At 37.0% G+C, this 20,470-nt stretch overlaps 1 protein-coding gene and 1 pseudogene across 1 annotated transcript in view; one reads left to right on the forward strand and one right to left on the reverse strand.

Annotated features, from left to right (window-relative positions):
* The window catches only part of BRIP1 (BRCA1 interacting DNA helicase 1), a 207,443-nt gene that overhangs the window by 153,320 nt on the left and 33,653 nt on the right, over positions 1–20,470 (reverse strand).
* On the forward strand, positions 5,419–9,206 carry LOC103075026 (LYR motif-containing protein 4 pseudogene; annotated as a pseudogene).

The raw sequence follows: 20,470 nt of genomic DNA on the forward strand, positions 1-20,470 counted from the left end.
CAAAACCACAACTAACTGCAGAACAACCATTGATGAAAATGACTGAAACTAATGAATTATTAAAACAATGAATTCTAAAGGTAATAGCAAATAGGACTCTTCTACACATACACAACACACACACACACACACACACAAAACCAAAAAGCCAAGAACAAAAGAATAATTCAGTATTAGGACATTTATCAATACACTTTAACATATTAAAAAATAAAATGTGAAAATAAATCTTATTCATCTTTACAGTTTAATATTAATCCTTGATGAAAATGCTAAACAAAATAGGAATAAAATGACTAAAAAGAAAAAATATATGATTAATATATAATTAAATCAATAATATAATTTATATGTCATTTAACATATAATGTATATATAAAAAATATATAACTTATATGTTTTATTATTATAACTTATATACATATGTAAAAGGTTTCAAAAGCCAGTATCATGCTTACTTACAGAAACTAGAAGCACTCTCATTAAGGTCTCAAATGAGACAAGGATGACCATACTTCCCGGGTGCCTGGGACTATCTGAGTTTATATGTGTTCTTTCAGCATATATGATCATTCAATCTGTTACTATTATTATACTTAACACTTTTTTCCTGAGATATTATAAAAATTGCAAAGAAGGTAAATGATCATTATTTACAGAAGATATGATTGTATACTTGGAAAACCTGAGAAAATGTATTGAAACTATTACAAATAGAAGAATTCATTAATGTGGCTCAGGAAAAACAACAACGACAGTAAATGTGGTTTGGGGGAAACAAAGAGAAACTAATATTCTTTATGTATAAAACTACAACTAATGAGAAAATGTAATAGAAGAAAAAATCTCAGTTACACAGAAATAAAAGGTAAATTACTAAGAATCAACTTAAAAATCAACTTAAAAATACATTTAAGAAGTTAGTAAGAGGATGCTTAATTAATTAGATACGGGATATCCTTTCACGATCTACATGTGTATCAAATCATCATGATGTATACTTTAAATATCTTACAATTTTGTCAATCATACCTCAATAAAGCTGAAAAAAATTAATAAGAAAACTTTAAACATGACTAAAGGAAATAAAGAAAACATCAGAAACAAAGCATGGTCTTAAGTAGATGACTTACTATCATAAAGAAGTCAGTTCTCTTCCAAATAATCTATAAAATATATCAAGGATATTTTGTTAACTATATAGGTTAACTCTAAAGTACATATGTAAAAATAAACAAGCAAGAATAGCCAAGACATCTTAAATAAAAGGGTAATAAAGAGGAACTAGACACATAAAATATTAATGAACTACAATAATCAAAACAGTATAGATCAATGAAAAAGAAAATAGAAAAGTCCAGAAATAGAACTAGATACATTAAGGAATTTGGAATGTAAACATTATAAACAAAGTCAAAAGACCAAGAACAAATCAGTTATTTTTTTAAAAAAACGCTGTTCTGGAATTCATAACACAAATAAAGGCCTAATTTAATACTGAAGAACCCTGTAAAACAGTAAAAAAGAAAAGAAAAAAAGACCAACAACCTAACTGACAAAGGAGATAACCAGATTATTTGAAAAGATACTCAACCTCCCTCATAATAAGAAAGAGAAGTATACATTAAAAGTATAAGGGCTTCCCTGGTGGCACAGTGGTTGAGAGTCTGCCTGCTGATGCAGGGGACGTGAGTTCGTGCCCCGGTCCGGGAGGATCCCACATGCCGCGGAGCGGCTGGGCCCGTGAGCCATGGCCGCTGAGCCTGCGTGTCCGGAGCCTGTGCTCCGCCAAAACAGTGAGAGGCCCGCGTACCGCAAAGAAAAAAAAAAAAAGTATGAGATGCATTTTTTAACCAATCAGGCAGAAAAATGATCAAAGACTTTGATAACACACTTATTTGCAAGAGGGCAGAGACACATATGTGTTTGATATGAGTATGTACATGTACATCATGTATAATTTGTCTGTATATTATATGTATATCCTTGCTTTTACAATTCTGATAGGATTCACAAGAAACCAATAACAACAGCTGCATCTGGGGCAGGAAACAGAATGGCTGAGAAACTGAGTGTGGAAGACTTTTTAATATAAACCCTTTTGTTCTTCTTGTTTTTTATACCATAGACATTATCACTTTTCAAAGATAAATAAGTAAAATGTAAGTTTTAAAAATTAAAATACCAAATTGCCTTCCTCTGGTATTATAGACATACTAACTCCCTATAATGTTGATAACAATGTATACAGAAGTAGGATGTACTGACATCACAATTTTATTCTCAAAAGAGAATGAAGACTCAGTGAACATTACTAGTAGTAGCAACAAGAGCAACAACAATCTCACACTAGTTATAACTGCACAAGATAAAATTTTCTCATTGACTGAAATGTGACAGAAGAACCAATTATGTGACAAAACTGTGACTAGCAAAACTTCACCTAGAAATACTAAATGTTAGAATAGTGTGGTACTAGCACAAATACAGACAAAAATAATCGAATCAAATAGAAAAGTCAGAAAGAAACCCTCATACATATAGTCAAATAACTCTCAACCAGGGTGCTAAGACCATTCAGTGGGAAAAGGACAATTTTTTCAACAAATAATGCTGTCAAAAATGGATATTCACATACAAAACAATGAAGTTAGAGGCTAACCTTATACTATATACAAAAATTAACTAAAAATGGATCAAAAACTTAAAAATAAGAGCTGAAACTATAAAACTTTACCAAAAGTATAGGCAACAAAAGCAAAAAAAAGGTAAACTGGACTTCATGAAAATTAAAAACCTTTGTGCATCAAAGACACCACCAAACAGAATGAAAGGCAACCCACAGAATGGGAGAAAACATCTGTAAAATCTAAAAAGGGGTTAATGTCCAGAATATACAAAGAACTCCAACTTAACAACAACAAGAAACAAATAACGCTATTCAAAAAAATAGGCAAAGGGCTTGAATAGACATTTCTCCAAAGGAGATATACAAATGGACAATAAGCACATGAAAAGATGTTCAACATCCCTAATCATTAGGAAATGCAAATCAAAACCACAAAGACATACCATTTCACATCCATTAGGATGGTTATTATTTAAAAAGAAAAGAAAACAAAATAGAAAATTACAAGTGTCTGGCAAGGATGTGAAGAAACTGGAACCCTCCTGCGAATTCCCTCGTGGTCCAGTGGTTAGGGCTCCGTGCTTCCTCTGTGGGGAGCATAGGTTCAATCCCTAGTCGGGAAACTAAGATCTCGCACACTGCAAGTCATGGCCAAAAAAAAAGAAAAAGAAACTGGAAACTTCCTCCATTGCTGGTGGGAATATAAAATAGTACAGTCACTGTGGAAAACTGGATGGAAATTCCTCAAAAAATTAAACAGAATTACCATGTGATCCAGCAATCACACTTCTGGGTATATATCCATAAGAAGTGAAAGCAGCCAGTTGAACACATAGATATTTGTACACCAACGTTCATACAGCAGCATTATTCACAGTAGCCAAAAGAGGAAAACAACCCAAATGCCCACTGAAGTATGACTGGATAAACAAAATGTAGTATACAGGCATTCGATGGAATATTATTTAATCATAAAAAGGAAGGGAATTCTGACACATGCTACAACATGGATGAACCCTGAAGACACGCTAAGTGAAATAACTCAGACACCAAAGGACAAACATTGTATGATTCCACTTATATGAGGTTCCTAGAGTAGTCAAATTCACAGAGACAGAAAGGAGAATGGTAGTTATCAGCGGCTGAGGCAAGGGGGAGTAGGAGCTACTGTTTAATAGGCACAGAGTTTCACAGATCAATGAAACAAGATAGAAAGCCCAGAGATAAACCCATGCACCTACAGTCAACTAATCTATGACAAACAAGGCAAGGATATACAATGGAGAAAAGACAGTCTCTTCAGTAAGTGGTGCTGGGAAAATTAGACAGCTACATGTAAAAGAATGAAACTAGAACACTCCCTAACACCATACACAAAAATAAACTCAAAATGGATTACAGACCTAAATGTAAGACTGGACACTATAAAACTCTTAGAGGAAAACATAGGAAGAACACTCTTTGACATAAATCCCAGCAAGATCTTTTTTGATCCACCTCCTAGAGTAATGGGAATAAAACCCAAAAATAAACAAATGGGACCTAATGAAACTTCAAAGCTTTTGCACAGCAAAGGAAAACGTAAGACGAAACGACAACCCTCAGAATGGGAGAAAATATTTGCAACTCTTTGACATAAATCACAGCAAGATCTTTTTTGATCCACCTCCTAGAGTAATGGGAATAAAACCCAAAAATAAACAAATGGGACCTAATGAAACTTCAAAGCTTTTGCACAGCAAAGGAAAACGTAAGACGAAACGACAACCCTCAGAATGGGAGAAAATATTTGCATACAAATCAATGGACAAAGGATTAATCTCCAAAATATATAAACAGCTCATGCAGCTCAATATTAAAAAAACAAAACACCCAATCCAAAAATGGGGAGAAAACCTAAATAGACATTTCTCCAAAGAAGACATACAGATGGCCAAGAAGCACATGAAAAGCTGCTCAACATCACTATTAGAGATATGCAAATCAAAACTACAATGAGGAATCACCTCACACCAGTTAGAATGGGCATCATCAGAAAATCTACAAACAACAAATGCTGGAGAGGGTGTGGAGAAAAGGGAACCCTCTTGCACTGTTGGTGGGAATATAAACTGATACAGCCACTATGGAGAACAGTATGGAGGTTCCTTAAAAAACTAAAAATAGAATTACCATATGATCCAGCAATCCCACTACTGGGCATATACCCAGAGAAAACCATAATTCAAAAAGACACATGCACCCCAATGTTCATTGCAGCACTGTTTACAATAGCCAGGTCATGGAAGCAACCTAAATGCCCATCGACAGACGACTGGATAAAGAAGATGTGGTACATATATACAATGGAATATTAGTCATAAAAAGGAACGAAATTGGGTCATTTGTTGAGACATGGATGGATCTAGACTGTCATACAGAGTGAAGTAAGTCAGAAAGAGAAAAACAAATATCGTATATTAACGCATATATGTGGAACCTAGAAAAATGGTACAGATGAAGTGGTTTGCAGGGTAGAAATTGAGACACAGATGTAGAGAACAAATGTATGGACACCAAGGGGGGGAAGCAGCAGGGGGGGTGGGGGTGTGATGAATTGGGCGATTGGGATTGACATGTATACACTGATGTGTAAAAAATTGATGACTAATAAGAACCTGCTATATAAAACAAAATAAAATTCAAAAATTCAAAAAAAATAGTTACAGAGTTTCAGTTTGGGAAGATGAAAACATTCTGGTTGCATAGCAATGTGAATAGACTTAATGCTACTGAACTGAACACAAAAAATGGTTAAAACGGTAAATTTTCTTACATACACTGTATCATATTTTTTTTTAAATGAAGGGAAAGAAAAGCTGAGAAAAATTTGTTAAGAGCAGGCCTGTGCTACAAATGTTAAAGCTTTTCAAGCTAAAAGAAAAATTATACAAAATAGAAACAAACCTACATAAAGGAATGAAAGGCACCAGAAAAGTAAGAAATAGGAAGATGAGGGAAGAAATAATTTTCCTGATTGGTAAATTTATTTAAAATAATGAAGGTAGACTTCCGGTTTCCATTTTTGAATATAAATAGCTTGGAAGTCACCACTCCATCCTAACAAGTAAAAAGCTGAAAAGACTGAAAAATCAACAACTTTTCCTGGGTTTGTAAGAGAGGGGAGGACAAACCATTGCCTTTAAGATTGGAGAGACAGACAGGTGAATACAGGGAGTAACAGCACACAGGAGCAGAGATACCAGTGGAAACCAGTGCAGGAAAAAGTGCTGGGCTAACAAAACCTGAACTGTAAGTGATGAACTGCTAGAGGCTCAGTATGCATAACTCTGAGTTAAAAATTCTAGGGGTGCCCAGTCATGGAGGGCTCCCAAATATTGTGACATTTACATCCAGGAGCCAGACCAGGTTCCTACAATACACACCAGAGAAATATACCCTCCTGCTCCTAGTAAGGGGAGTTGAAAAGGAACCATTCTGAAATACCAGGGCACTTTGTTCTTCTTAACAAAGCCTGCCCTCAGGGGAAACTAGTTAACCAGAGCCTAACCAGCTGGGGTATTATCGGAGTCTAATCTAATACCCAGCTCTAGCAGTCTAGCAGTCCCTTCTATATCAAAGAAGGGAAAAAAACAACTCCAGTCCACTCAAACCATCCTGTCCCACATAAGGGGGTGAAAAAAATGAGAAACTTCTGTGAAGTTCCCAGTCCAGAGGCACAGGCTCACTAAAAGACTAAGACCCAATCATGGGAATATAGAACACTTGCCCCCCCTGCCATATCTCATCACCAAATTACTAAAGGCCTGTTTATAGGAACTTCTTTTACCCAGTATGTCATGTCCAGCTAACAAGAACAAAATTACAAGGCATACCAAAAGGCAAAAAACACAACCTGAAGAGACTGAGCAAGCATCAAAGCCAGATATGTCAGGGATGTTGGAATTATCATATCAGGAATTTAAAACAACTATGATTAATATGCTAAAGGCTCTACTGGATAAAGCATATAGCACGTAAGAGCAGACAAGCAATGTAAGCTGAGAGACGGACATCCTAAGGAAGAATTTTTTTAATGCTAGGAATAAAACACTGTAGCAGAAATGAAAAATGCTTTTGATGGGCTTCTTAGTAGACTGGACATGGCTGACAAAGAACTCTCTGAGCTAGATATATCAATAGAATGCTTGAAAACAAAAAACCTAAGAAAAATCTGAAAAAACCAGAATATCCAAGGACTGTGGGACAACTCCAAAAGTTAATATATGCATAAAGGGAATACTAGAAGGAAAAAAAAGAAAGGAACAGAAGACATATTTGAAGTAATAATGACCAAGATTTTCCCCAAACTGATGTCAGGCACCAAACCACAGATTCAGGAAGCTCAGAGAACACCAAACAAGATAAATGCCCAAAAAATTACATGTAAACATATCATCTTCAAACTACAGAAAATCAAAGATAAAAAAAAAAAAATCCTGAAAGAAACCAGTTACCCACAGAGGAACAAAGATAAGAATTACATCCAACTTCTCCTCGAAAGCATGCAAGCAAGAAGAGAGTGGAGTGAAATATTTAAAGCGTTGACAGAAAAAAACACCAACCTAAAATTCTGTACCCTGAGAAATTATCCTTCAAAAGTGAAGGAGAAATAAAGACTTTCTCAAACAAAAATTGAGGGAATTTGTTGCCAGTAGACCCGACTTTCAAGAAATATTAAAAGAAGTTCTTCAGAGAGAGGAAAAATTCTTTATATACATAGGGTAAGGAAGAGCATGGAAAAAGGAATAGTAAATATGAATTTAAAACTTTTATTTTTCTTATTTGACCTAACATATAACAGTTTGTTCAAAATAATAATACCAATAATATCAATAAATAATTGTATACAGTTGACCCTTAAAACAGGTTTGAACTGCACAGTTCCACTTACATAAATTTTTTTCAGTAAATATATTGGAAATTTTTTTGAAGATTTGCAAAAATTTGAAAAAACTCACAGATGAACCATGGAGCTTAGAAATACAAATAAATAAATAAATAGGAAAAAGGTATGCCATAAATCCATGAAATATATGAAGATGCTAGTCTATCCTTACATAGGCATAAGGTGAGTGATATTTAATATAAAATTAATGTGTTAGTTTTCTTACTATTTTATAACTTTCAAAGAATTACATTACCATATAATATTCCTCTCTGTTTCATAACTGGAGAAACTGCACATCAGCATATCATCACAGGTAAGTGTTTTTTAAAAAAATGTAACAATGTTTCCAATACCATATTATGAATATGACTGTAATATTTTATACCTTACAATTTTAAATGATTCATTCATTCATGTATAGGTCAGGCTACTGTGAAGCAACTGTATCAATTACACTAAGTTACCATAAAGCAAACATACTGCTGCTTTTTCATTATCAACGTATGAATTTTTATACCTCTAAATAAATATACATTTCTTTTTCACATCATCTTTTCATTTTTGATGTCCAGTGTTAGAAATGCATATAACATTTACAGTGCTTTGTATCATATAAGATAATATTGATGTAGGTATTGATAGATGCTTCATCATCTTATAGATGATGTAAACTTACAGTATTGATACAGTACTGTAGATATTTCTCTTCCTTATGATTTTCTTAATATCATTTACCTCTCTCTAGCTTACTTTATTGTAAGTATACATATAACATGCAAAATATGTGTTAATTGACTTTATGTTATCTATTGGTAAGGCTTCTGGTCAATAGTAGGCTACCAGTACTTAAGTTTTGGGGGAGTCAAAAATTATACACAGATTTTTGACTGCTGGGGGGTTGGTGCCCCTAACCCCTGCATTGTTCAAGAGTCAACTGTATATGCGTGAAATAAATGACAGCAATGATACAAGGGATGGAGTAAGGAATTAAGATTACACTGTTATTATAAGGTACTCACACTACCCATGAAGTGATATAGTGTTATGGGAAAGTACATTTGGATTTGCCATAAATACATATTGCAAAACCTAGGGCAACCAGTAAAAAAGGGGAAGGGAGGGAGGGAGGGAGGGAAGGAATATGATGGTTATGCTAGAAAGGAGAGAAAATGGAATCAAATAAAATACTTATTTAGTGTCTGTGCCACTGCACAGGGCCAGAACCCACCTGGACCAGACCCTGGGCCACTACCTGGGCCAAGCCCCATGCGTGCATCCCACTGGTGCTCCCTGCGGTGGCAGAAGTTCTGCAGGTTGCATTGAACTTGGGACCTCTGCAAAGAAGACCATCTGGGTTTTTTTTGTTCCGAGATTGCAGCCTCCAGCCATGCACGAGTGCTGGATATGTACCAGGCAATGATGAGGGAGAGCAAGCACTTCAGTGCCAACAACTACAGAACTTACACCATCAGGAGGCTAAGAGATGTCTTCAGAGAAAATAAGAATGTAAAGGATGCTGTAAAAATTCAAGCCCTAATGAATAAAGCCAAAAGAGACCCTGGGATAATCCACTGACAGGTCCACATTGGCCAACTATATTTGACTGACAAGCTTGTCAGTTAGAATCAAGAGAAGCCCAGGACCTAGGGAGCTGGGACCAGCCACCACCGGCAGCCATGGACCACCTTCAGCATCCATTCTGCTTTGCATGGGGGCTCCCAGCAGACCACGAGTGGCCTTTGCATCAGCTTTAAACAGGCTCTTGCTGTATCTGCCCTAAGAATTGATAAACTGAGTGAGGTTTCCATTCTTCTGCAGCCTTAGTGACAAAGGATGGCTGTCTCTCCTTGGTTCAAGTGTTAGAATGAAGAGCTGGAGCTCCTCAAAAGACTGTTGTGTATTATTGTGTCTCCTCCACCCCACCCCTCTTTTGTAGCTCCTCAGCACTTGTATAGAGCATTTCCAGATTTTGTTTGTTGGTCCTTGACAATAAACTACAAAATGCATAAAAAGAGTAGGAAACAAAAAGAGGAACACAGAACAAAAGCAAAAAATAGAAAACAGTCATAAATATGGTAAATATTAATCCAACCTTATAAATAATCACTTTGAACATCAATGGTCTAAATACACCAATTAAAAGACAAATTGTCAGAGAAGATCATAAAACAAGACCCAAATATTTGATGTCTAAAAGAAACCCACTTTAGAGATGAAAAAACTTATAGATTAAAAGTAAATGAAGGGAGAAAAATATACCATGCTAACACTAATCAGAAGAAAGCAGAGTACCTATATTAATTCCAGACACAGAAGACCTCAAAGAAAGGAAAGTTATCAGAGATTAAAAAAAAAAAAAAGGGCATTACATAATGATAAAGGGGCCAATTCTCCAAGAAAAAAATACCAATCCTTAACATGTATGTGCCTAACAACAGTGTGTCAAACTATATGGAGCAAAAATTAATAGAACTGCAAGAGAAATAGATAAATCCACTATCATAGGTGGAGTTGCTATCAGAAATGGACAAACCTAGAAAGCAGAAAATCACTAAGGACATAGCTGAACTCAACAATATCACCAATCAACTGGATATAACTGACATATAACTGAAGCAGTCTATAGACTACTTCATGCAACAGTGGTAGAATACACATTCTTCCCAACTTCACATGGACCATTTACCAAGACAGACCACATTCTGGAGATAAAACATACTTTAACGAGTTAAAAAAAATAAAAATCATAACAATGTCTGCACTCAGACCACAATCAAATTAAATTAGAAATCAGTAACAGAAAGATAACTAGAGTATCCCAAAATATGTGAGGATTAAACAACACATGGCTAAATAACACATGGATCAATGAAAAAATCCCAAGAGAAATTTAAAAATAGTTTGAGTTTAATGAAAATAAAAACACACCTTATCAAAATACATGGTAGGCAGTGAAAGTAGTGTTGTGAGAAGAATTTATAGAACTGAAAGCATATATTAGAAAAGAAGAAAGATCTAAAGTCAATAATCTAAGCTGCTACCTTAGAAAACTAGAAAAAGAGCAAACTAAATCCAAATTAAGCAGAAGAAAAGAAATAATAATTAGAACTTAAATCAATGAAATTGAAACCAGAAACTCAATGGAGAAAAATCAATGAAACCAAAACCTGCTTCTTTGAAAAAAAAATCAATAAAATCAGTAAGTCTCTAGCCAGGCTCACTAAGAAAAAAAGAGAGAAGACAAAAATTACTAATATCAGAAATGAAAGAGCAACATCACTACAGAGCCTATGGATGCTAAGGATAATAAAAAATATATATACTATGAACAACTCTATGCCCACAAATTTGATAACCTAATGAAATAGACCAATTCCTTGAAAGATACAATTTGCCAAATCTGACACAAGAAGAAATGGACAATATGAACAGGCCTAGATGTATTAAACAATTAAATCAATAATTAGTAACCTTCTAAAAAGAAAGCACCACACCCAGACAGGTTCACTTGTGAATTCTACCAAACATTTAAGGAAGAAACGATACCAATTCTCTACAATCTTTTTCAGGAGATAGATGCAGAGGGAATGCTGCCAACTCATTCTATTAAGTCAGCATTACCCTAATACCAAAACCAGGCAAAGACATTAAAAGAAAGGTACACACCAATATCTCTCATGGACACAAATGCAAAAATCCTCAACCAAATAATAGCAAGATAATATTAACAAAATGAATCCAACAATGTGTAAAAAGAATTATAAACCATGACCAAGTGTGATTTATCCCAGCTATGGAGGTTGGTTCAACATGTGAAAATCAATTAATATAATCCATCACACACTGGTGGTCTAAGAAAGAAAAATCACATGATCACATCAATACCTGCAAAAAAGGATTTGACAAAATCCACACATACATGATAAAAACTCTCAGTATACTAGGAATAGAGGAGCACTTCCTCAAGTTGATAAAGAATATCTACCAAAAAACCCCTAAAGCTAACATCATACTTAATAGTGAGAAACTTAAAAGATTTCTGAGATCAGGTACAAGGCAATGACATTCCCTCTCACCATTTCTATTCAACTGTATGTCTTTCCTTATGTTATAAGACAAGAAAAGGAAATATAGGTATACAAATTGAGAGGGCTTCCCTGGTGGCTCAGTGGATAAGAATCCTGCCAAAGCATGGGACATGGGTTCGAGCCCTGGTCCAGGAAGATCCCACATGCTGCGGATCAACTAAGCCAATGCTCCACAGCTACTGAGCCTGTGCTCTATAGCCCGCGAGCCACAACTACTGAGCCCATGTGCCACAACTACTGAAGCCCATGTGCCTAGAGCCTGTGCAACAAGAGAAGCCACCACAGGGAGAAGCCCATGCACTGCAACAAAGAGCAGCCCCCGCTCACCGTGACTAGAGAAAGCCCGCGTGCAGCAACAAAGACCCAACGCAGCCAAAAATAAATAAATAAATAAATTTATTAAAAAATAAAAAATTGAGAAGGAAGATATAAAACTCTCTGTTTGCCAATCATCTATGTAGAACATTTGGAAGTATCAACAAATAAATAATTTATTAAAAAATAAAAAATTGAGAAGGAAGATATAAAACTCTCTGTTTGCCAATCATCTATGTAGAACATTTGGAAGTATCAACAAAAAACCTCCTGAAACTAATAAGTGATTATATCAAGGTTCCAGGATACAAGGTTCATTTATAAAGGTCAATTACTTTCCTATATACTAACAATGAACAAGTGGATTTTGGAATTAAAAACACAATACCAATTACATTAGCACCCCCCAAAATGAAATACCTAGGTCTAAATCTGACAAAATATGTACAAGATCTATAGGAGGGAAACTACAAAGTTCTGATGAACAAAATCAAAGAACAACAAAATAAAGGCAGAAACATTCCATGTTCATGGACAGGAAGACTCAGTATCATTAAGATGTCAGTTCTTCCCAACTTCATCTATAGGTTAAATTCAATCTCAATCAAGTCAGTAATTTTGTGAATACTGACAAACTAATTCTAAACTGTATATGAAAAGGTAAAAGATCCAAAATAGCCAACACGATACTGAAGGAGAAGAACAAAATTGGAGGACTATGCCACCCAACTTCAACACTTATTATAATCAAGACAGTATGACAGGCAAAAGAACTGACAAATACACTGATGGAACAGAATAGAGTCCAGAAATAAACCAACATAAATATAGTTAATTGAACTTTGATAAAAGAGCAAAGGCAAAACACTGGAGCAAAGACAGCCTCTTCAACAAATGGCACTGGAACCACTGGACATCCACATGCAAAAAGAATGAACCTAGATCCACATCTCACAACCTACACATAAATAAACTCAAAGTGAACCCAGACCTAAATGTAAAACACTAAAGTATAAAACTCCTAGAAAAGAACAAAGGCAAAAACCTAGATGACCTTGGGTATGGTGCTGACTTTTTAGATGTAACACCACAGGCACCCTCTGTGAAAGAAATAATTAATAATCTAGATTTCATTAAAATTAAAAACTTCTGCTCTGTGAAAGACAAGGTCAAGAGAATGAGAAGGCAAACCTCAGCCTGGGAAAAGAATACTTGCAAAAGACACATCTGATAAAGGAATTAACCAAAATATACAAAAAAAACACTCTTAAAACTCAACAAGAAGAAAACAAACAACCCAATTTAAAAATGGGTCAAAGACCTTAGACACCTCACCAAAGAAGACAAAAATGTAGCAAATAGGGGCTTCCCTGGTGACACAGTGGTTAAGAATCTGCCTGCCAATGCAGTCTTGGAAGATCCCACATGCCATGGAGCAACTAAGCCTGTGCGCCACAACTACTGAGCCCGCGTGCCTAGAGCCCGTGCTCCACAAGAGAAGCCACCACAATGAGAAGCCCTCTCACTGCAACAAAGAGTAGCGCCCACTCACTGTAACTAGAGAAAGTCTGTGCACAGCAACGAAGACCCAATGCAGTCCAAAGTATTAAATAATTAATTAATTATTTTAAAATGTAGCAAATAAGCATATGAAAAGATGCTCAACATCATATGTCATTAGACTAATGCATGTTAAACAACGAGATACTACCACACACTTATTAGAATGGCTAAAATCAGGAAAAACAACACCACCAAATGCTGACAAGAATGTGGAGATCTGGAACAAAAGGAATTCATTCATTGCCAGTGGAATGCAAAGTAGTACAGACACTTTGAAAGAAAGTTTGGCAGTCTCTTACAAAACTAAACCTACTCTTACCATATGATCAAGCAGTCATGCTCCTTATTATTTACCCACAGGAGGTGAAAACATATGCCCACACAAAACCTGCACACAAATGATGAGAGCAGCTCTATTCATAACTGCCAAAACTTAGAAGCAATCACTGTGTCCCTCAGTAGGTGAATGGATAAATAAACTGTGGTACATCCAGACAATGGAATACTACTTAGCACTAAAAGGAAATGAGCTATTAAGCCATAAAAAGACAAGGAGGAATCTTAAATATTACTACATACTGAAGGGCTGTAGTCTGAAGGGCTACATACTGTATGATTCCAACTATATATACCATTCTGGAAAATGCAAAACTATGGAGAGAGTAATAAGATCAGCGACTGACAGTGGTTTGCAGGGAGAGAGGGAAGGGATGAATAGGCAGAACACAAAGGATTTTTTGGGCAGTGAAAATACTCTGTATGATATAATGGTAGATACATGTTATTATACATTTGCCCAAACCCATTAAATGTACAGCACCCAGAGTGAATGGTAATGTAAACTTTGGACATTGGGTGATTATGACCTCTCAATGTAGGTTCATCAGTTGTAAGAAATGTATCATTCTGGTGGGGGATGTTGATAATGAGGTGGCTGGGGAAGGGCATATATGGAAAATCTGTGTACCCTGCCTTCAATATTACAGTGATCCTTAAACTGCTTTATAAAGTCTCAATTAAAAATTCGTAATTGGGCTTCCCTGGTGGCGTAGTGGTTGAGAGTCTGCCTGCCGATGCAGGGGACACGGGTTTGTGCCCCGGTCCGGGAAGATCCCACATGCCGCAGAGTGGCTGGGCCCGTGAGCCACGGCCACTGAGCCTGCACGTCCAGAGCCTGTGTTCCACAACGGGAGAGGCCACAACAGTGAGAGGACTGTGTACCACAAAAAAAAAATTAAAAATTTGTAATTAAAAAATAACTGATGATTTAAGGGAAAAAAAATAATAAAATACTCTATGGTTCACAATACATACAAAAGTATATAACAAAAATTACCAGGGTGGAGTCAATATGGCAGAGTAGGAGGACACAGAGTTTGCGTCTCCTCACAACTAGGGCACCTACCAGGCACTGGTAGGGGACCATGGACACCTAAGGGGACAGGAAGAACCCCTGAGCAACTGAGTAGGATGAGGGGAGAGGAGAACTGGAGGTGGGATGGGACTGGCACCCTTGAGGGGTGGCTGCAGGAGGGGATGGGTTCCCACGCTCAGGAGGGGCCCACTCACAATGAGGGGATCAGTGGGGACAGGGAGAGACCCTCAGGGGATTAGAGGACTGGAAGAGAAGAGGCCAGCATTTCCCCCGCCCACTCAAGACCCCAGGAGCCTAAGCTCCCAGGCTTGATCCTCTGCCCTCTTGAGGCCCCATCCGGCCACGCTGGGCCTAAGTCCTGTCCCCACACCCCCACCCAGGGCTTTATCTCAGGCTAGACCCTGCCCCACCTAATCCCCACCCCTGCCTAGACTCCATCCCCCACAGCCAAGGGCTTTAAAGGCATTTTTTTCTTTTTCCATTTCTTTTTCTTTTTCTTTTTGTGGTTGTGGTTCTGTTTTACCTTGTTGTTGTTTCACTTATACTTTCATTTTTTCTAATAAATTTTTTATTTTTCTAATTTTATTTTATCTTTTATTGTTATTTTTCTGCTCCTTTTGGTTTGTTCCCCCCTCTTTTCTTTTTGCTGTTGTGGTTCTGTATAACCCTGTTGTTTTTATTTTGCTTATATTTTTATTTTTTCTAATATATTTTCTATTTCTCTAATATTATTTTATTTTTTATTCTTTGTTATTGCACTGCTTTTTTTTTTCTTTTGTCACACTGTGGCTGGCGGGATCTTGGTTCCCAGGTAAGAGGTGAGGCCTCAGTTCCTGTGGTGCGAGTGCCAAGTCCAAACTGCTGGACTAAAAGAGAACCTCAGACCTCAGGGAATATTCATCAGAGTGAGGTCTCCCAGAGATCCGGAGATCCTCACTCAGCACAAAGACCCGGCTCTGCCCAACAGCCTAAAAATTCCAGTGCTGGATGCCTCAGGTCAAACAATCAGTAAGACAGGAACACAGGCCCACCCATCAAAAAAAAAAAAAAAAAAAAAAAAAAAAAAAAGAGAGAACAAAAGAATATGTTACAGACGAAGAGGCCAGGTAAAAACCTACAGGACCAAATAAATGAAAGGAAATAGGCCTACCTGAAAAAGAATTCAGAGTAATGTTAGTAAAAATGATCCAAAATCTCAGAAACAGAATGGAGGCAAGGACGGAGAAAATACAAGAAATGTATAATAAAGACCTATAAGAACTAAAGAACAAAGAGTGATGAACAACACAATAACTAAAATGAATAATACACTACGAGAAATCAATAGCAGAAAAACTGAGGCTGAAGAACGAATAAGTGAGCTGGAAGATAGAATGGTGGAAATAACTGCTGAGGAGCAAAATAAAGAAAAAAGAATGAAAAGAATAAAGGACAGTTTCAGAGGTCTCTGGGACAACATTAAACGCACCAACATTCGAATCACAGGGGTCCCAGAAGAAGAAGAGAAAGAAAAAGGGTCTGAGAAAATATATGAAGAGATTATGGTTGAAAACTTCCCTAACATGGGAAAGGAAATAGACAACCAAGTCCGGGAAGTGCAGAGAGTCCCTACAGGATAAACCCAACGAGAAACACACCAAGACACATAATTATCAAATGAACAAAATTTAAATAGAAATAAAAAAATATCAAAAGCAGCAAGGGAAAAGCAACAAATAACATACAAGGGAATCCCCATAAGGTTATCAGCTGATTTTTCAGCAGAAACTCTGCAGGCCAGAAGGGACTGGCAGGACATATTTAAAGTGATGAAAGGGAAATGCCTACAACCAAGATTACTCTACCCAGCAAGGATCTCATTCTGATTCAAGAGAAATCAAAACCTTCACAAACAAGCAAAAGCTAAGAGAATTCAGCACCCCCAAATCAGCTTTACAACAAATGCTAAAGGAACTTCTCTAGAAGGCAAACACAAGAGAGGAAAAAGACCCACAAAAAGAAACCCAAAACAATTAAGAAAATGGTAATAGGAACATACATATTGATAATTACCTTGAATGTAAATGGATTAAATGTCCAACCAAAAGACACAGACTGGCTGAAAGGATACAAAAACAAGACTCATATATATGCCGTCTACAAGAGACCCACTTCGGACCTAGGGATACATACAGACAAAAAGTGAGAGGCTGTAAAAAGATATTCCGTGCAAACGGAAATCACAAGAAAGCTGAAGTAGCAATATTCATATCAGATAAAATAGACTTTAAAATAAAGACTGTTAAAAGAGATAAGGAAAGGCACTACATAATGATCAATCCAAGAAGAAAATATAACAATTATAAATATTTATGCACCCAACATAGGAGCATCTCAATACATAAGGCAAATGCTAACAGGGAAATCTACATTTTCCCATAAAAGGGGATATTGACAATAACACAATAATAGTGAGGGACTTTAACACTCCACTTACACCAATGGACAAGTCATCCAGACAGAAAATAAATAAGGAAACACAAGCTTTAAATGACACAACAGACCAGACAGATTTAATTAATATTTATAGGACATTCCACCCGAAAGCAGCAGAAGACACTTTCTTCTCAAGTGCACACAGAACATTGTCCAGGATAGATCACATCTTGGGTCACAGACCAAGCCTCAGAAAATTTAAGAAAACTGAAATCGTATCAAGCATCTTTTCTGACCACAACGCTATGAAATTAGAAATCAATCACAGGAAAAAACTGGAAAAAACGCAAACACATGGAGGCTAAACAGTGCGCTGCTAAATAACCAAGAGATCACTGAAGAAATCAAAAGGAAATAAATAATACCTAGAAACAAATGACAACAAAAACATGAAGACCCAAAACCTATGGGATGCAGCAAAAGCAGTTCTAAGAGGAAAGTTTATAGCAATTCAATCGCACAAAAGTCGAGGACCAGATGGCTTCACAGGTGAATTCTACCAAACATTTAGAGAAGACATAACACCTATCCTTCTCAAACTCTTCCAAAATATAGCAGAGGGCAGAACACTCTCAAATTCATTCTATGAGGCCACCATCACCCTGATACCAAAACCAGACAAAGATATCACAAAAAAAGAAAACTACACACCAATATCACTGATGAACACAGACATAAAAATGCTCAACAAAACACTAGCAAACTGAATCCAACAACGTATTAAAAGGATCATAACATAACACCATGATCAACTGGAGTTTATCCCAGGAATGCAAGGATTCTTCAATAAATGCAAATCAATCTATGTGATACACCATATTAACAAATTGAAGAATAATAACTATATATCTCAATAGATGCAGAAAAAGCTTTTGACAAAATCAACGCCCATTTATGATAAAAACTCTCCAGAAAGTGGGCACAGAGGGAACCTACCTCAACATAATAAAGGCCATATTCAAAAAACCCATCATTCTCAATGGTGAAAAACTGAAAGCATTTCCTCTAAGATCAGGAACAAGACAAGGACTTCCAATGTCGCCACTATTATTCAACAATTTTGGAAGTCCTAGCCATGGTAATCAGAGAAAAAAAAGAGATAAAAGGAATCCAAATTGGAAAAGAAGAAGTAAAACTGTCACTGTCTGCAGATGATACGATACTATACATAGAAAATCCTCAAGATGCCACCAAAAAACTACTGGAGTTAATCAATGAATTTAGTAAAGTTGAGGGATACCAAGTTAATGCACAGAAATCTCTTGCATTCCTATACGCTAACAACAAAAGATCAAAAAGAGAAATTAAGGAAACAATCCTATTTACGACTGCAAGAAAAAGAATAAAATACCTAGGAATGAACCTACCTAAGGAGGCAAAAGACCTGTTCTCAGAAAATTATAAGACACTGATGAAAGAAATCAAAGATGACAAAAACAGATGGAAAGATACACATGTTCTTGGATTGGAAGAATCAATATTGTGAAATTGACTATACTACCCAAAGCAATCGACAGATTCAATGCAATCGCTATCAAATTACCAATGGCACTGTTCACAGAATTAGAACAAAAAATTTTATAATTTGTATGGAAACAAAAAGACCTCGAATAGCCAAAGCGAATCTTGTGAAAGAAAATGGAGATGGAGGAATCAGGCTACCCATCTTCAGATTATACTACAAAGCTACAGTAATCAAGACAGTATGGTACTGGCACAAAAACAGAAATATAGATCAATGGTACGAGATAGAAAGCCCAGAGATAAACCCACACACCTATGGTAACCTAATCTATGACAAAGGAGGCAAGAATATACAATGGAGAAAAGACACCCTCTTCAATAAGGGGTGCTGGAAAAACTGGACAGCTACATGTAAAAGAATGAAATTAGAACACTACCTAACACCATACACAAAAATAAACTCAAAATGGATTAAAGACCTAAATGTAAGATTGGACACTATAAAACTCTTAGCAGGAAACAGAGGATGAACACCCTATGACATAAAGGGTGTCACCGGGGAAGCCCCACAATATCTTTTCTGACCCATTTCCTAGAGTAATGAAAATAAAATAAAAAATAAGCAAATGAGGGGCTTCCCTGGTGGTGCAGTGGTTGAAAGTCTGCCTGCCGATGCAGGGGACACGGGTTCGTGCCCCGGTCCGGGAGGATCCCACATGCCATGGAGCGGCTGGGCCCATGAGCCATGGCTGCTGAGCCTGCGCGTCCGGAGCCTGTGCTCTGCAACAGGAGAGGCCACAACAGTGAGAGGCCCACATACCGCAAAAAAAAAAAAAAAAAAAAAAAAGCAAATGAGGGCTTCCCTGGTGGCGCAGTCGTTGAGAGTCCACCTGCCGATGCAGGGGACATGGGTGCGTGCCCCAGTGCAGGAGGATCCCACATGCCGCGGAGCGGCTGGGCCTGTGGGCCATGGCCACTGGGCCTGTGCATCTGGAGCCTGTGCTCCGCGACGGGAGAGGCCACAACAGTGAGAGGCCTGCGTATCGCAAAAAATTAAAAAAAAAAAAAAAAGCAAATGAAACCTATGAAACTTAAAAGCTTTTGCACAGCAAAGGAAACCATAAACAAGATGAAAAGACAACCCTCAGAATGGGAGAAAATATTTGCAAATGAAGCAACGGACAAAGGATTAATCTCCAAAATATACCAGCAGCTCATGCAGCTCAATTATCAAAAAAAAAAAACAACCCAATCAAAAAATAGGCAGAAGACCTAAATAGACATTTCTACAAAGAAGACATACTGATGGCCAAAATGCACATGAAAAAGATGCTCAACACCACTAATTATTAGAGAAATGCAAATCAAAACTACAATGAGGTATCACCTCACACTGGTCAGAATGGCCATTATCAAAAAATCTACAAACTAAATGCTGGAGAGGGTGTGGAGAAAAGGGAACCCTCTGTCACTGTTGGTGGGAATGTAAATTGATACAGCCACTGTGGAGAACAGTATGGACGTTCACTGAAAAACTAAAAACAGAACTACCGGGCTTCCCTGGTGGCGCAGTGGTTAAGAGTCCGCCTGCCGATGCAGGGGACTCGGGTTCGTGCCCCGGTCCGGGAAGA

This window comes from Lipotes vexillifer, unplaced genomic scaffold, assembly GCF_000442215.2.
Source record: "Lipotes vexillifer unplaced genomic scaffold, Lipotes_vexillifer_v1.1 scaffold788, whole genome shotgun sequence".
Classification (NCBI taxonomy): domain Eukaryota; kingdom Metazoa; phylum Chordata; class Mammalia; order Artiodactyla; family Lipotidae; genus Lipotes; species Lipotes vexillifer.